This window comes from Heterodontus francisci, chromosome 2 (genome assembly GCF_036365525.1).
Source record: "Heterodontus francisci isolate sHetFra1 chromosome 2, sHetFra1.hap1, whole genome shotgun sequence".
Taxonomy (NCBI): domain Eukaryota; kingdom Metazoa; phylum Chordata; class Chondrichthyes; order Heterodontiformes; family Heterodontidae; genus Heterodontus; species Heterodontus francisci.
The window spans coordinates 217,139,774-217,155,789 of record NC_090372.1 but is presented as its reverse complement, the minus strand read 5'-3'; the positions used below and the strand labels follow the sequence as shown (position 1 = coordinate 217,155,789).

The following is a 16,016-nucleotide window of genomic DNA, read 5'->3' as shown; positions in this document are numbered from 1 at the left end:
TGACTTTTCATGACCCCTTTTAGCCCTCCTGACTCCTTGCTTAAGTTCCTTCCTACTGTCTTTATATTCCTCAAGGACTTCGTCTGTTCCCAGCCTTCCAGTCTTTACGAATGCTTCCTTTTTCTTTTTGACTAGGCTCACAATATCCCGCGTTATCCAAGGTTCCCAAATCGCTATCCTTTTTTCGCTATCCTTTCAGGCCTTTCACTCCCTGACCCTGAACAAAATGTCCTCGGCAGATAATCTGTTTTATATATGTTGATTGAGGGATAAATATTGGCCAGAACACGAGGGAGGACTCCCCTCCTCTTCTTTGAAATAGTGCCATGGGATCATTTACATCCACCTGAGGGGGTAGGTATACCTCCATTTAATGTTTCATCTGAACTACAACATCTTTGACAGTGCAGCATTCACTCAGTACTGCACTGAAGTTTCAGTTTAGATTATGGGCTACAGTCTCTAGAATAGGACTTGAATCCACAACTTTCCAAGGTACAATTGTTACCCACTGACTCACGGCTGATGCCTTATTGTAGATTTTCAGCATCTGCGTTATTTTACTTTTTGTTACCAAACCCAAAACTGGACAAAGAACAGCAGGTGGGGGCATAACTTGAGGCAAATGAGAACCTAATTGCTGATGAAAATTAATTGTCATCTTATTATCCTTCATAACTAATGTCTTCACATCAGGAAATAGAAAGAGAAAAAAGACATTTGGAGCCCTGTTTTCATTTTAGAATTTTCTGGACAAATTGCTCAAAACCTCCAAAATAAAAGCAAAATACTGCGGATGCTGGAAATCTGAAATAAAAACAAGAAATGCTGGAACCACTCAGCAGGTCTGGCAGCATCTGTGGAAAGAGAAGCAGAGTTAACGTTTCGGGTCAGTGACCCTTCATCGGAACTGAAAAATATTAGAAAAGTCACAGGTTATAAGCAAGTGAGGTGGGGGTGGGGCAAGAGATAACAAAGGAGGTCCAGATTGGACCAGGCCACATAGCTGACCAAAAGGTCACGGAGCAAAGGCAAACAATATGTTAATGGTGTGTTGAAAGACAAAGCATTAGTACAGATTAGGTGTAAATACACTGAATATTGAACAGCAGCAAGTGCAAACATGAAAAAAACAGTGGGTAAGCAAACTGAACAAACTAAGATGAAATGAAATAAGTGCAAAAAAAAGATTGTAAAAAAAGAATGGAAAAAAAGGAAGAAAAAATAACTAAAAATGAAAGTAAAATGGGGGGCTGTCATGCTCTGAAATTATTGGACTCAATGTTCAGTCCGGCAGGCTGTAGTGTGCCTAATCGGTAAATGAGATGCTGTTCCTCGAGCTTGCGTTGATGTTCACTGGAACACTGCAGCAATCCCAGGACAGAGATGTGAGCATGAGAGCAGGGGGGAGTGTTGAAATGGCAAGCAACCGTCTCATCCGACGCATTAACAAAAAACTTTTTTTCTTCCTTTCAGGTGTTAAGGAACACAAGCTCCAGCAGCTGATGGGGACTAATGCCCCTCCAGATCCTCCCTCCGCTTCACTTCCCTCTGACCCCGCCCCTTCTGATCTGACCCCTTGCCGTGTATTCACTATACCCTCTGACCTCCCCCTCTCTGATGCTGAGCATTCTCTACTCAGCAAAGGTATCAGTTTTATCCCCTTACGCCCCCACCTCAATGAATTTCGCGCTCGGCATGACGTTGAGCTCTTCTTCTGTTGCCTCCGGGCTCACTTCTTTGACCAGGAGTCCTCCCCCCGACCAGCAGACCCATTCACCCGCCTCCAGCATTCTCCCTCCCCCTGGCCTCTTACCCGCTCTTGATCTCTTCATTGAAAACTGTCGGCGAGACATTAGTCGTCTCAATTTCTCTGCCCCCCTCACTCACTCTAATCTGTCCCCCTCTGAACTTGAGGCACTCCGTTCTCTCAGGTCTAACCCCGACATGGTCATCAAACCTGCAGACAAGGGTGGTGCTGTTGTCGTATGGCGTACCGACCTCGACCTTGCAGAAGCTCAACGCCAACTCACGGACACTTCTTCCTACCTCCCTCTGGAACATGACCGCACCAGCGAACATCAAGCCACCGTCCAAAGGACTGTCACTGACCTCATCTCCTCTGGAGATCTTCCCTCTACAGTTTCCAACCTCATAGTCCCAGAACCCCGAACAGCCCGCTTCTACCTCCTTCCCAAAATCAACAAACGGGACTGTCCCGGCAGACCCATTGTGTCAGCCTGCTCCTGCCCCACTGAACTTATTTCTTGCAATCTAGACTCTATCTTTTCTCCGTTGGTCCAGTCTCTTCCCACCTACATCCGTGACTCTTCTGACGCCCTACGTCATTTTGACAATTTCCAGTTTCCTGGTCCCAACCGCCTCCTCTTCACTATGGACGTCCAATCGCTCTACACCTCCAATCCCCACCAGGATGGTTTGAGGGCTCTCCGCTTCTTCCTGGAACAGAGGCCCAACCAGTCCCCATCCACCACCACCCTCCTCCGCCTGGCTGAACTTGTTCTCACATTGAACAACTTCTCCTTCAACTCCATGCACTTCCTTCAAGTAAAAGGTGTCGCTATGGGTACCCGCATGGGTCCTAGTTATGCCTGTCTTTTTGTGGGATATGTCGAGCATTCTTTGTTCCAGTCCTACTCAGGCCCCCTCCCCCAACTCTTTTTCCGGTACATTGATGACTCTATCGGTGCCATTTCCTGCTCCCGCCCCGAACTAGAAAACTTTATCAACTTTGCTTCCAATTTCCACCCTTCTCTCACCTTTACATGGTCCATCTCTGACACTTCCCTTCCCTTCCTCGACTTCTCTGTCTCCATCTCTGGGGATAGATTGTCCACTAATATCCATTATAAGCCCACCGTCTCCCACAGCTACCACGACTACACTTCTTCACCCCCTACCTCCTGTACGGACTCCATTCCATTCTCCCAGTTTCTCCGTCTCCGACGCATCTGCTCTGATGATGCTACCTTCCATGACGGTGCTTCTGATATGACCTCCTTTTTCCTCAACCGAGGATTCCTCCCACTGTGGTTGACAGGGCCCTCAACCGTGTCCGACCCATTCCCCGCACCTCTACCCTCACCCCTTCCCCTCCCTCCCAGAACCGTGACAGGATTCCCCTTGTCCTCACTTTTCAGCCCACCAGCCTCCATATCCAAAGGATCATCTTCCGCCATTTCTGCCACTACCAGTCGCATCTTCCCCTCCCTTCCCCTGTCAGCATTCCGAAGGGATCGTTCCCTCCGCGACACCCTGGTCCATTCCTCCATTACCCCCACCACCTCGTCCCCGTCCCAGGGCCCCTTCCCCTGCAATCGCAGGAGGTGTAATTTACCTCCTCTCTCCTCACTATTCCAGGCCCCAAACACTCCTTTCAGGTGAAGCAGCGATTTACTTGTACTTCTTTCAATGTAGTATACTGTATTCGCTGCTCACAGTGTGGTCTCCTCTACATTGGGGAGACCAAACGCAGACTGGGTGACCGCTTTGTCGAACACCTCTGCTCAGTCCGCAAGCAGGACCCTGAGCTTCCGGTTGCTTGCCATTTCAACACTCCCCCCTGCTCTCATGCTCACATCTCTGTCCTGGGATTGCTGCAGTGTTCCAGTGAATATCAACGCAAGCTCAAGGAACAGCATCTCATTTACCGATTAGGCACACTACAGCCTGCCGGATTGAACATTGAGTTCAATAATTTCAGAGCATGACAGCCCCCCATTTTACTTTCATTTTTAGTTATTTTTTCTTCCTTTTTTTTCCATTCTTTTTTTACATTTTTTACAATCTTTTTTTTGCATTTATTTCATTTCATCTTAGTTTGTTCAGTTTGCTTACCCACTGTTTTTTTTCAGGTTTGCACTTGCTGCTGTTCAATATTCAGTGTAGTTACACCTAATCTGTACTAATGCTTTGTCTTTCAATACACCATTAACATATTGTTTGCCTTTGCTCCGTGACCTTTTGGTCAGCTATGTGGCCTGGTCCAATCTAGACCTCCTTTGTTATCTCTTGCCCCACCCCCACCTCACTTGCTTATAACCTGTGACTTTTCTAATATTTGTCAGTTCCGATGAAGGGTCACTGACCCGAAACGTTAAAACTCTGCTTCTCTTTCTACAGATGCTGCCAGACCTGCTGAGTGGTTCCAGCATTTCTTGTTTTTATTATGCTCAAAACCTCTGTTGACTGATGCAGACAGAGTTAAAATGTCATTCAGAGAGATACTCAGGGTGACAACAGTGACTACAGTTCAGAAGTAATTTATTGGTTGGAAAACTGAGCTTTGCTAATCTGAAGGTCTGTGCAACATAAACTTGGCATCATGAATTACACAATTTATTTTTGTCTTGTCTTGTACTATTACCAACCTTGACGCTTTCTTTCTTGAAACCTTCCTCCTCAGTTCACACTTCCCACTTTACTCCTGTGTATTTCAGCTGTCAGGTAACATCAGGAGATGTCGGGTAGCTCACCTCCTGACTCCCCAAAGCCTGTTTCAATCTACAAGGCACAAGTCAGGAGTGTGATGGAATACTCTCCACTTGCCTGGATGGGTGCAGCTCCAACAACACTCAAGAATCTCGACACCATCCAGGACAAAGCGGCCCGCTTGATTGGCACCCCATCTACAAACATTCACTCCCTCCACCACCGACGCACAGTGGCAGCAGTGTGTACCATCTACAAGATGCACTGCAGCAATGCACCAAGGCTCCTTCGACAGCACCTTCCAAACCCGCGACCTCTACCACCTAGAAGGACAAGGGCAGCAAATACATGGGAACACCACCACCTGCAAGTTCCCCTCCAAGTCACACACCACCCTGGCTTGGAACTATATCTCCGTTCCTTCACTGTCGCTGGGTCAAAATCCTGGAACTCTCTTCCTAACAGCACTGTGGGTGTACCTACCCCACATGGACTGCAGCGGTTCAAGAAGGCAGCTCACCACCACCTTCTCAAGAGCAATTAGGGATGGGCAATAAATGCTGGCCTGGCCAGCGACGCCCTCATCCCGTGAATGAATAAAAAAAAAAGGTGGCAGGGTTATCAACTCTAGTTGGCAGTATTCCTGAATTTTCATCACATGAACTCCCGCCTCTACCCTCCCTGACCTTTACTCCCATCTCCAATAATTTTATAACTAATAAACTAAAGCATTCAATGACAAGCACTAACTATGTTTTTCCTGGATTGCTGCAGCAGCCTCCAGGAAATTAAACTTTAATTCCGGGAGGCTCCAGGGCAAACCTGGAGGGTTGCCACCTCTATCAGGAACCAGCAGTAAAAGATCTCCCACAGTGGGTGGGGAAATGAGTCATTCAGAAACTTACATTTGCACTATCGGGAAATGAATAATTGCCAATTAACTGAGCAAGTTCCCCGAACCTTCAATGAAGCTACTTCTTTTTCTCTTTGCAAAATCTTACTGAATTGTGAAAAATGTACACATCCTTTTTGTATTAGGGCGTATTGCAGGTCACATGGAGGACACTGCCCAGTCCGATTTCTCAATATTCTGCATCATGGCAGGGAGAAGGATAAAAAAAACATTAAAAGAATAATAAGGAAGAAACTTATCAAATGTGCCTTGATGTCAAAGACATTCATTCTCAACTCACCTCTTGAATTCAGCTTTTTTCACAGAATCATTGAATTTACAGCACAGAGGGGGCCATTCGCTCCATCTTGCCTGTGACAGCTCTTTGGTAGAGCTATTCAATTAATCTCGAAGTTAAAGATTGAAATGTGCTGGCTCAACCTATTTTGTTACTCCCAAAACCATTCAATCTCTTCAGTTGGAGATTTCTTTACTTTTAGAACAACAGTGACATACATTTATGCAGTGCATTTAATGTAGTAAAAGATCCCCAAGGATCAGTGCTGTGACCACTGCTTTTTTGCTATATATAAATGACTTGGATCTTGGAATACAGAGTAGAATCTCAAAATTTGCCGATGATACCAAACCTGGAGGTGTAGAAAACAGTGAGGATGATACGGACCAGCTGCAACAGGACATAGACAGACAGGTGGCAGATGGAATTTAATACTGACAAGTGTGAGGTGATGCAGAAGGAGTAGGGAGAGGCAATATATGCTTAATGACACAGCTCTAAAGAGTGGGCAGGAAGAGAGAGACCTGGGGGTGCATGTGCATCAATCTTTGAAGGTGGCAGGACATATTGAGAAGAGTGGTCAGTAAAGCATATGGGATCTTGGGCTTCATAAATAGAAACATTGAGTATAAAAGCAGGAAAGTTATGCTGAACCTTTATAAAGCTCTGGTTAGGCCCCACCAGGAGTATTGCTTCCAGCTCTGGTCACTACACTTTAGGGAAGGGGAATTCTAGTTACAGGGTTAGGGTGGAAAAGCTGCGGTTGTTCTCCTTAGAACAAAAGAGATTGAGGAGAGATTTAATAGAAGTGTACAAGATTATGACAGCTTAGATAAATTAGACAAGGAAAAACTGTTCCCATTAACTAATGGTACAAGGACTAGGAGACACAGATTGAAGGTTTTGGGCAAGAGATGAGTGGGAATATGAGCAAGAACTTTTTTACGTAGTAGATGGTAATTGCCTGGAACTCACTGCCCACAAGAGTGGTGGAAGTGGAGACAATCAATGACTTCAAAAGGAAATTGGATGGCCACTTGAAGGAAATAAAACATATAAACTTGCAGGGCTATGGCAATTGAGAGGGGGAGTGGGACTGAGTGGATAGCTCTGTGGAGAGCTGGCATAGACTCGACGGCCCAAATGGCCTCCTTCTGTGCCATAAATCACTATGACACTTTGCAGGAAAGTTATCAAACAAAATCTGACAAGTCACATAAGGACATATCAGGACAGGTGACCAAAAGCTTGGTCAAAGATGTAGGTTTTAAAGAGCCTTAAAGAAGGAGAGCAAGAATTAGAGAGGCAGAGAGATTTAGGGAGGGAATTCCAGAGCTCAGGGCCTGGACAGGTGAAGCCATAGACATCAATGGTGGAGTGAAGGAAATCGGGGTGTGCAAGAGCCTAGAATTGGAAGCACGTAGAGATCTAGGAGGGTTGTAGGTCTGGAGGTGGTTACAGAGATAGGGATGGTCGACACAGAGGGATTTTTTTTATCCGTTTCATTGGTTGTGGGCATCGCTGGCAAGGCCAACATTTTTGCCCATCCCTAATTGCCCTTGAGAAGGTGGTGGTGAACTGCCTTCTTGAACCGCTGCAGTCCATGTGGGGTAGGTACCCGCACAGTGCTGTTAGGAAGGGAGTTCCAGGATTTTGACCCAGTGACAATGAAGGAACGGCGATATAGTTCCAAGTCAGGATTGTGTGTGGCTTGGAGGGGAATCTGCTGCCCTTGCCCTTCTAGGTGGAAGACGTTGTGGGTCTAAAAACAAGGAAAATACAACTCTGACTCCTGAAAATTAGTCTCTTTCTCTTGGACTTTCCCTCCTCTCCCACTGCATTTATGAAACTTACTGAACTTAATAAAGCACTCTGCTTTTTCATGGAAGTCAATGGCTTCAGTGGAGCATCTGGGAGGGGCAAAGATCAAACTTCTCACAAGACAATTATTTGCAAAGAAAAGCCCTTTTGCCTTTTTTTAAATTATTAATTCTCAGTATGTGGGCATCATTGGCAAAGTTAGCTTTTATTGCCCATCCTTGATGGAGTTGATGGATCCTCTTGAACCACTGCTGTCCATGAGGTACTGTTGGATACAGAGGTCCTTGATTTTGATCGAGCAACAATCTTAATTAATGCACCCAGACAGCTCCTAAAGTACAGCCTATTTCAGCAGGTTAATTGCAAAGATCCTAAAGAACACCCCATTTCAGCATCCAGTGTTGCTGGTTAATCTCACCCCCACTCCGTCCCCCACTTTCCACTAAGTGATCACAACTGATATGGAAGTAGGGGCCTCAGATCCCATAGAAAACCAGCTGGTGTTCTGGCACCTTATTGCTATCCAGCAACTCTGACTTATATCTGAAAGGCAGAATCAGGCAAAGTTGTACCATTCAGCTGAAAACCCCATTGACACTGACAGGATGCAGGACTCAATGTCAAATTTTGGCATTACACTGCTGTGAAGTGCCTTGGGATGTTGTACTATGTTAAAGATGCTATATGAATACAGGTTCCTGCTGTAGAGTGGAGAGAGACAAACCTGGGTAGATCACATACTTAGGCAAGGAAACGAGTGGAGGAAAGGTCAACAACATGTTCTAGCAAGTTGAGTGCAACAATATTGAGTCTAGAGTCTGCAATACACACAGAATGCCAATGTATGGCATTTTGATAAGATTATAGCTCAGTTAGCCTTGGAAGTTTGTTTTTACAATGTACAATTTAGAAAAGCTGGTCTGAACTTTTCAGAAATTATATCCTTACCACCTGCTGATGACAGCAAGTTTGAGAAAAAAATAGGCAATGAGATGGAAGAAAATAAAAGAGAGAATGAGCAGACAGAATGAAAGAGGAAGAAGGGGAAAGAAATAAAGAAATTGAGAAAGATAAGACAGAGAAATATAGCAAGGAAGAAAGATGGATTGAAAGAAATGAAGAAACAAAAGGACAATTTATCAATTCTATGGAATCATAGCAAGACTAATCACCTTTTTTTATTCTTTCATGGGTTGTGTGCACCACTGGCAAGGCCAGCATTTGTTGCCCATCCTTAATTGTCCTGGAGAAGGTGGTGGTGAGCCACCTTCTTGAACCGAGTCCATCTGGTGCGGGTACACCCACAGTGCTGTTAGGGAGGGATTTTAACCCAACAGTGAATGAACGCCCATATAGTCCAAGTCAGAATAGTGTGCGGCTTGGAGGGGAACTTGCAGCTAGTGGTGTTCCCATGTGTCTGCTGCCCTTGTCCTTCTAGGTGGTTGAGGTCGCTGGTTTGGAAGGTGCTGTCAAAAGAGGCTTGGTGAGTTGCTACAGTGCATGTTGTAGATAGTGCCATTACGCACCAGTGGATGGAATACAGGAACATAGGAAATAGGAGCAGGAGTAGGCCTTTCGGCCCCTCGAGTCTGCTCCACTATTCAACTAGATCATGGCAGATTTTCTACTTCAACGCCATTTTCCCACACTATCTCCATTTTCATTGATATCTTTAATATCTAGAAATCTATTGATCTCTGTCTTGAATATACTCAATGACTGAGCCTCCACAGCCCTCTGAAGTAGAGAATTTTAAAGATTCACAACCCTCTGAGTGAAAAAATTCCTCCTCGTCTCAGTTCTAAATGGCCTACCTTTTATTCTGAGACAGTGTCCCCTGGTTCTAGACCCTCCAGCCACGAGAACCATCATTCCTATTAGGCACAGAAAGGGTAATGTATGCTTAGTGGTGCAGAGCAAAGCTGATATGCTTAATGAGTATTTTGTATCAGTGTTCACTAAGGAAATCGAGGCTGACAAAATATCAGTAGAAGCAGTGAGAGTAGAGGCAATGGATAGGATAAAAATTGAGAGAGGATCGTACTGAAAAGGTTAGCTATGCTTAGGGTAGATAAGTGGCCAGGTCCGATGGCTTGCATGCCAGGTTCGATGGCTTGCATGTCAGGTTGCCAAAGGAAGTGGGGGTGGAGATAGTGGAAGGGCTTCATAATCTTCCAATCTTCCCTGGATACAGGTGAGGTGCCAGAGGATTGAAGAGTGGCAAATATGACACCCTTATTCAAGAAAGGGTGTAAGGACAGTCCTAGCAACTATAGGCCATTTAGTTTAACATCAGTGGTGGGTAAGGTTTTAGAAACTGTAATGAGGGAAAATATCAACGAACACTTAGAGGCTTGAGTAAATTAAGGATAGTCAGCATGGATTTGTAAAAGGCAGGTCATGCTTGACTAATCTGATAGAATTTTTTGATGAAGTAACAGAGAAGGTTGATGAAGGGAATGTAGTGAATGCTGTTTATACAGATTTTAAGAAAGCATTTAATAAGGTACCACATGAAAGGCTTGTTAAGAAAATTGAGCCTCATGGAATAGGAGGGTCAGTGTCCAATTGGATAAAAAGAAATTGGCTTATGGACAGAAAACAGTCATAGTAAATGACTGCTTTTCAGACTGCAGCATGGTAGACAGTGGAGTTCCCCAAGGGTTAGTGCTGGGACCACTGCTTTTTTGATATATATAAATGACTTAAATCTTGGAATACAGAGTAGAATCTCAAAATTTGCTGACGACACCAAATCTGGAGGTGTAGCAAACAGTGAGGATGACATGAACCGCCTGCAACAGGACATAGATAGACTAGCAGAATGGGCAGAGAGGTGACGGATGGAATTTAATACTGACATGTGAGGTGATGCATAAGGAATAGGGAGATGCAACATATACTTAACGGCACAGTTCTAAAGAGTGTGCAGGAACAGAGGGACATGGGAGTGCGTGTGCATTAATCTTTGAAGGTGGCAGGATAAATTGAGAGAGTGGTTAGTAAAGCATGTGGGATGTCAGGATACATAAATAGAGGCATTAAGGACAAAAGCAGGGAAGTTATGCTGAATGTCTATAATGCTCTGGTTAGGCCCCAACTGGAGTATTGCATCCAGTTCAGGTCACTACACTTCAGGAAAGATGTGAGGGTCCTTGAGAGGGTGTCGAGGAGATTTACCAGAATGGTTCCAGGGAGGGGGGATTTTAGTTACAAGGCTATGTTGGAGAAGCTGGGGTTGTTCTCCCTGGAGCAAAGGAAATTGAGGGGAGATTTGATCGAGGTGTGCAAGATTATGACAGGCTTAGATAAGTTAGAGATGGAAAAACTGTTCCCATGAACTAATGGTATAAGGGCTAGGATTGAACGTTTTGGGCAAAATATGCAGGGGGAATATCAGGAAGCACTTTTTTACGCAGCCAGTGGTAATGACCTTGAACTCGCTGCCCACAAGAGGGGTGGAAGTGAAGACCATCAATGACTTCAAAAGGAAGTTGAATGGCCTAGCAGGGCTACGGGGATCGAGCTGGGGAGTGGGACTGACAGCACAGCTCCGTGGAGAGCCAACATGGACTTGATGGGCCTAATGGCCTCCTCCAGTGCTGTAAATGACTGTGACTCCTGCATCTACCCTGTCGAGCCCTGTAAGAATTTTGTATACTTCAATGAGATCACCTCTCATTCTTTTAAACTCTAGAGAATATAGGCCCAGTCTCATCAATCTCTCCTCATAGGACAAAACCACTATCCCAGGGATCAGTCTGGTGAACCTATGTTGCACTCCCGCTATGGCAAGTATATCCTGCCATAGGTAAGGAGACCAAAACTGTACATAATACTCCAGGTGTGGTCTCACCAAGGCTCTATACAATTGCAGCAAGACTTCTTTACTCCTTATTCAAATTCTCTTGCAATAAAGGCCAACATACCATTTTCCTTCCTAATTGCTTGCTAAACCTGCATTTTAGCTTTCAGTGATTTATGAACAAGGACACCCAGGTCTCTTTGGACATCAACACTTCCCAATCTCTCACAATTTAAGACTAGGCATGTCTGTTTTTCCTATCAAAGCAAATAACTTCACATTTTTACACATTTGACATGTTCTTGCCCACTCACTTAGCCTATCTAAATCCCCTTGAAGCCTCTTTGCATCCTCCTCACAACACACATTCCCACCTAGTTTTGTGTCATTGACAAACTTGGAAATATTACATTGGGTCCCCACATCCAAATCATTGACATAGATTATGAACAGCTGGGGCCCAAGCACTGATCCTTGCGGTACCCCACTAGTCACAGAGCCATTTATTCCTACTCTCTGTTTTCTGTATGGGATGCCGATCAAGCGGACTGCTTTGCCCTGGATGGTGTCGAGCTTCTTGAGTGTTGTTGGAGCTGCACACATCCAGGAAAATGGAGTGTAATCTATTACACCCCTGACTTGTGCCTTGTAGATGGTGGACAGGCTTTGGGGAGTCAGGAGTTGAGTCACTCACTACAGAATTTCCAGTCTCTGACCTGCTCTTGCAGCCATGGTATTTATGTGGTTGGTCCAATTCAGTTTCTGGTAAATGGTAACTCTCAGGTCGTTGATGGTGGAGGATTCAGCGATGGTAATGCCATTGAATGTCATGGGGAGATGGTTAGGTTCTCTCTTATTGGAGATGGTCATTGCCTGGTACTTGTGTGGCACAAATGTTACTTGCCACTTATCAGCCCAAGCCTGAATGTTGTCCAGGTTCTGCTGCATTAAGGCGCGGACTGCTTGAGTATCTTTAGTTTTGTTTAGTTTAGTTTAGAGATACAGCACTGAAACAGGCCCTTCGGCCCACCGTGTCTGTGCCGACCATCAACCACCCATTTATACTAATCCTACACTAATCCCATATTCCTACCACATCCCCACCTATCCCTATATTTCCCTACCACCTACCTATACTAGGGGCAATTTCTAATGGCCAATTTACCTATCAACCTGCAAGTCTTTTGGCGTGTGGGAGGAAACCGGAGCACCCGGAGGAAACCCACGCAGACACAGGGAGAACTTGCAAACTCCACACAGGCAGTACCCGGAATTGAACCCGGGTCGCTGGAGCTGTGAGGCTGTGGTGCTAACCACTGCGCCACTGTGCCGCCCCTAAGCACACAGACAGCGTGACTCTGTACAGTTACATAGGCAATAACCCCCTGTCCTGAATACAAGTTACTTAGACAGTAATGCGTACCCGCTGAATGAATAGTAACCTCTGTACAGTCAATAACCCTTACCCGGAATAAAGTGACTGTAGTTACACATAGAATAACCCTTACCCCAAATAAGCAATGTTGTTGCATACAGTGAAAGCGAAGGTAATTAATACACTAGAAGGATTTCAAATTGATAAGGAGGTGGTATTAGATAGGCTGTCTGTACTTAAAGTTGATAAAGCACCAGGACTGGATGAGATGCATCCAGGAATACTGAGGGAAGAGAGCGTGGAAATTGTGGAAGCACTGGCCGTAATTTTCCAATCTTCCTTAGACTTAGGGTTGGTGCCAGAGGACTGGAGAATTGCAAATGTTACACCTTTGTTTAAAAAAGGGTGTAAAGATAAGCCCAGAAACTACAGGCCAGTGAGTTTAACTTCGTTGGTGGGGAAACTTCTAGAAAGAATAATTCGGGACAAAATTAATAGGCACATGGACAAATGTGGGTTAATTAAGGAAAGCCAGCAAGGATTTGTTAAGCAAAAATCATATTTAACTTGCTGGAGTTTTCTGAAGAGGTAACAGAGAGGGTTGATGAGGGCAATGCTGTTGAGGTGGTGTACATGGACTTCCAGATGGCGTTTAATACAGTGCTGCACAACAGACGCGTGAGAAAAGTTATAGCTCATGGAATAAAAGGGACAGTAGCAACATGGATACATAATTGGATGAATGACAGGAAACAGAGAGTAGTGATTAATGGATGTTTTTCAGGCTGGAGGAAGGTTTGTATTGGAATTACCTAGGGGGTCAGTGTTGGGACCTTTGTTCCTCTGGACCTAATGACCTAGACCTTGGTGAACAGGGCATAATTTCAAGATTTGAGGGCAATACAAAACTTGGAAGCATTGTGAACTGTGAGGAGGATAGTGTAGAACTTCAAAAGGACATAAAGTTGGTGAAATGGGCAGACAGGTGGCAGATGAAATTCAATGTGGAGAAACGTGAAGTGATTCATTTTGGTAGGAAGAACATGGAGAGACAATATAGAATAAAGGGGATGGAGGAGCAGAGTGACCTGGGTGTATATGTGCATAAGTCATTGAAGGTGGCAGGACAGGATGAAAAAGCAGTTAATAAAGCATACAGTATCCTGGGCTTTAATAATAGGGGCAGAGTACAAAAGCAAGGAAATTATGTTGAACTTGTATAAGACAATAGTTCGGCCTCAGCTGGAATATTGCATCCAGTTCTGAGTGTTGCACTTTAGGAAAGATGTGAAAACATTGGAGAGAGTGCAGAAAAGATTCACAAGAATGGTTCCAGGGATGAGGAACTTCAGTGATGAGGAACGTGGGACTGTTTTCCTTAAAGAAGAGAAGGCTGAGAGATGACTTGATAGAGGTATTCAAAATCATGAGTGGGCTGGACAGAGTAGATCGGGGGAAACTGTTCCCACTCATGAATGGATCAAGAACGAGAGGGCATAGATTTGAAGTAATTGGCAAAAGAAGCAAAAACGACATAAGGAAAAAAATTTTCACAGTGAGTGGTTATGGTCTGGAATGCACTACCTGAGAATGTGGTGGAGGCAGGTTCAATTGAAGCATTCAAAAGGGAATTAGACTTATCTAAAAAGGAAGAATGTGCAGGGTTATGGGGAGAAGGCCGGGTATTGGCTCTAGGTAAATTGCTCATTTAGAGAGCCTGCGCAGACATGATGGGTCGAATGGCCTCCTTCTGTGCTGCAACAATTCTGTGATTCAGTGAGTAACAGTTACCCTGCTGAATAGACAGTGACTGTTAGGTATGGGGCATCAAGGGAAATAAAACAGAAAGAGTTTGGAGTTGAGGTACAGATCAGCCATGGTCTAATTGAATGGTGGAACAGGTGCAAAAGACTGAATGGCTTCCTGTTTGATTTTTTTAGGATCATTTGAACATTAAGAGAATTTTTCCTTGGGAGATTAAATGAGCTGTAGTACATACAGGGGGTGGCTGTGGAGGGAGCAGGTTTCAGAAAATAATTACAGATGGTTATTTGACCCATTTTAATTCATTTTAAATTGTAAAAAAATTTGTTCTTGGGACGAGTGTATTGCTGGCAAGGCCAGAATTTATTGTCCAACACTAATTGTCCTTGAGAAGGTGGTAATGATAGACCTTCTTGAACTGTTACCATCCCAAGACCATCTATTTCCACCTCCATCCCTACTTCAGGTCATCTACTGTTGAACTCTAATCCATATGTTTGTTATACTTGACTATTCCAATGCACTCCTGGCCAGCCTCCCACATTCTACCCTCCTTAAACTGGAGGTCATCCAAAACTCTGCTGCCTGTGTCCTAACTCACAACTAGTCCCTTTTTTCCATCACCCCTGTGCTCACTGATCTACACTGGCTCCTGGCTAAGCAATACCTTGATTTTAAAATTCACATGCTTATTTTCAAATCCCTCCATGACCTCACTCCTCCCTACTTCAACAATCTTCCAGCCCACAACCCTCAGATATCAGCATTCCTCTAATTCAGGCCTCCAGTAGCCCAATGTTAATTGTGCTACCATTGGCGTCTGTGCTTTAAGTTATTGAGGCCTTAAGCTTTCTACCTCGCTTTCCTCCTTTAAGACACTCCTTAAAACTACCTCTTTGATCAAGCTTCTGGTCATCTGCTCAATATCGCCTTATGGGGTGTCAAATTTTGGTAATAACACTCAAAGCATTTTGAGATGTTGTATTACATTAAAGACATAGAAAAAAATAGGAGCAGGCGTCGGCCATTCGAGACTGCTACACCATTCAATAGGCTCACGACTGATCATCCAAACTCAGTAACCTGTTCCCGCTTTCTCCCCTTATCCCTTGATCCCATTACCCCCAAGAACTATATCTAACTCTTTCCTGAATATATTTAATGATTTGGCCTCAACTGCTTTCAGTAGTACAGAATTCTACAGGTTCACCACTCTCTGGGTGAAGAAATCTCTCATCTCAGTCCTACATAAATACAATCTGTTGGTGCTTCTACAGTCACCCCAGTAATTCACCCCAAAGGCCTTTCATGTATGACCTTAGAATGGCATTTCCTGGTTATTCAACTGTAGATGGCATCATAGCCAAGCACAATCCCGTCTCCTCTCACCTGCACTTCCGGGAAGAGGGGAGCAGAGAATCCTTCAGAATTGAGTTACGGGGAGTGGCACTAGGTGAAATGCTCATTAGGAGAGCCGGTACCGACACGATGGGCTCCTTCTGCGGTGTAACAATTCTGGAGTGGCGTCCATCTTTCTATGGGGCTGTGGTGCTTTACTTGGCCTGGCTGAACAGCGCTCGGACTTGCCCTTAACAAAGATGGCGACGAT

At 44.6% G+C, this 16,016-nt stretch overlaps 1 protein-coding gene across 4 annotated transcripts in view; it reads right to left on the bottom strand.

The window, feature by feature from the left end:
* Positions 1-16,016, bottom strand: part of slc52a3-2a (solute carrier family 52 member 3-2a) — a 48,091-nt gene extending 32,075 nt beyond the window's left edge. For 3 of the 4 annotated variants that reach the window (XM_068015751.1, XM_068015749.1, XM_068015753.1), the window contains exon 1: positions 15,797-16,016. The gene's annotated coding sequence lies outside the window, so the exon portion shown is untranslated. Of the gene's footprint in view, positions 1-9,277; positions 9,338-15,796 lie in introns of all 4 variants that reach the window. The other variant, XM_068015750.1, reaches the window with a different exon arrangement.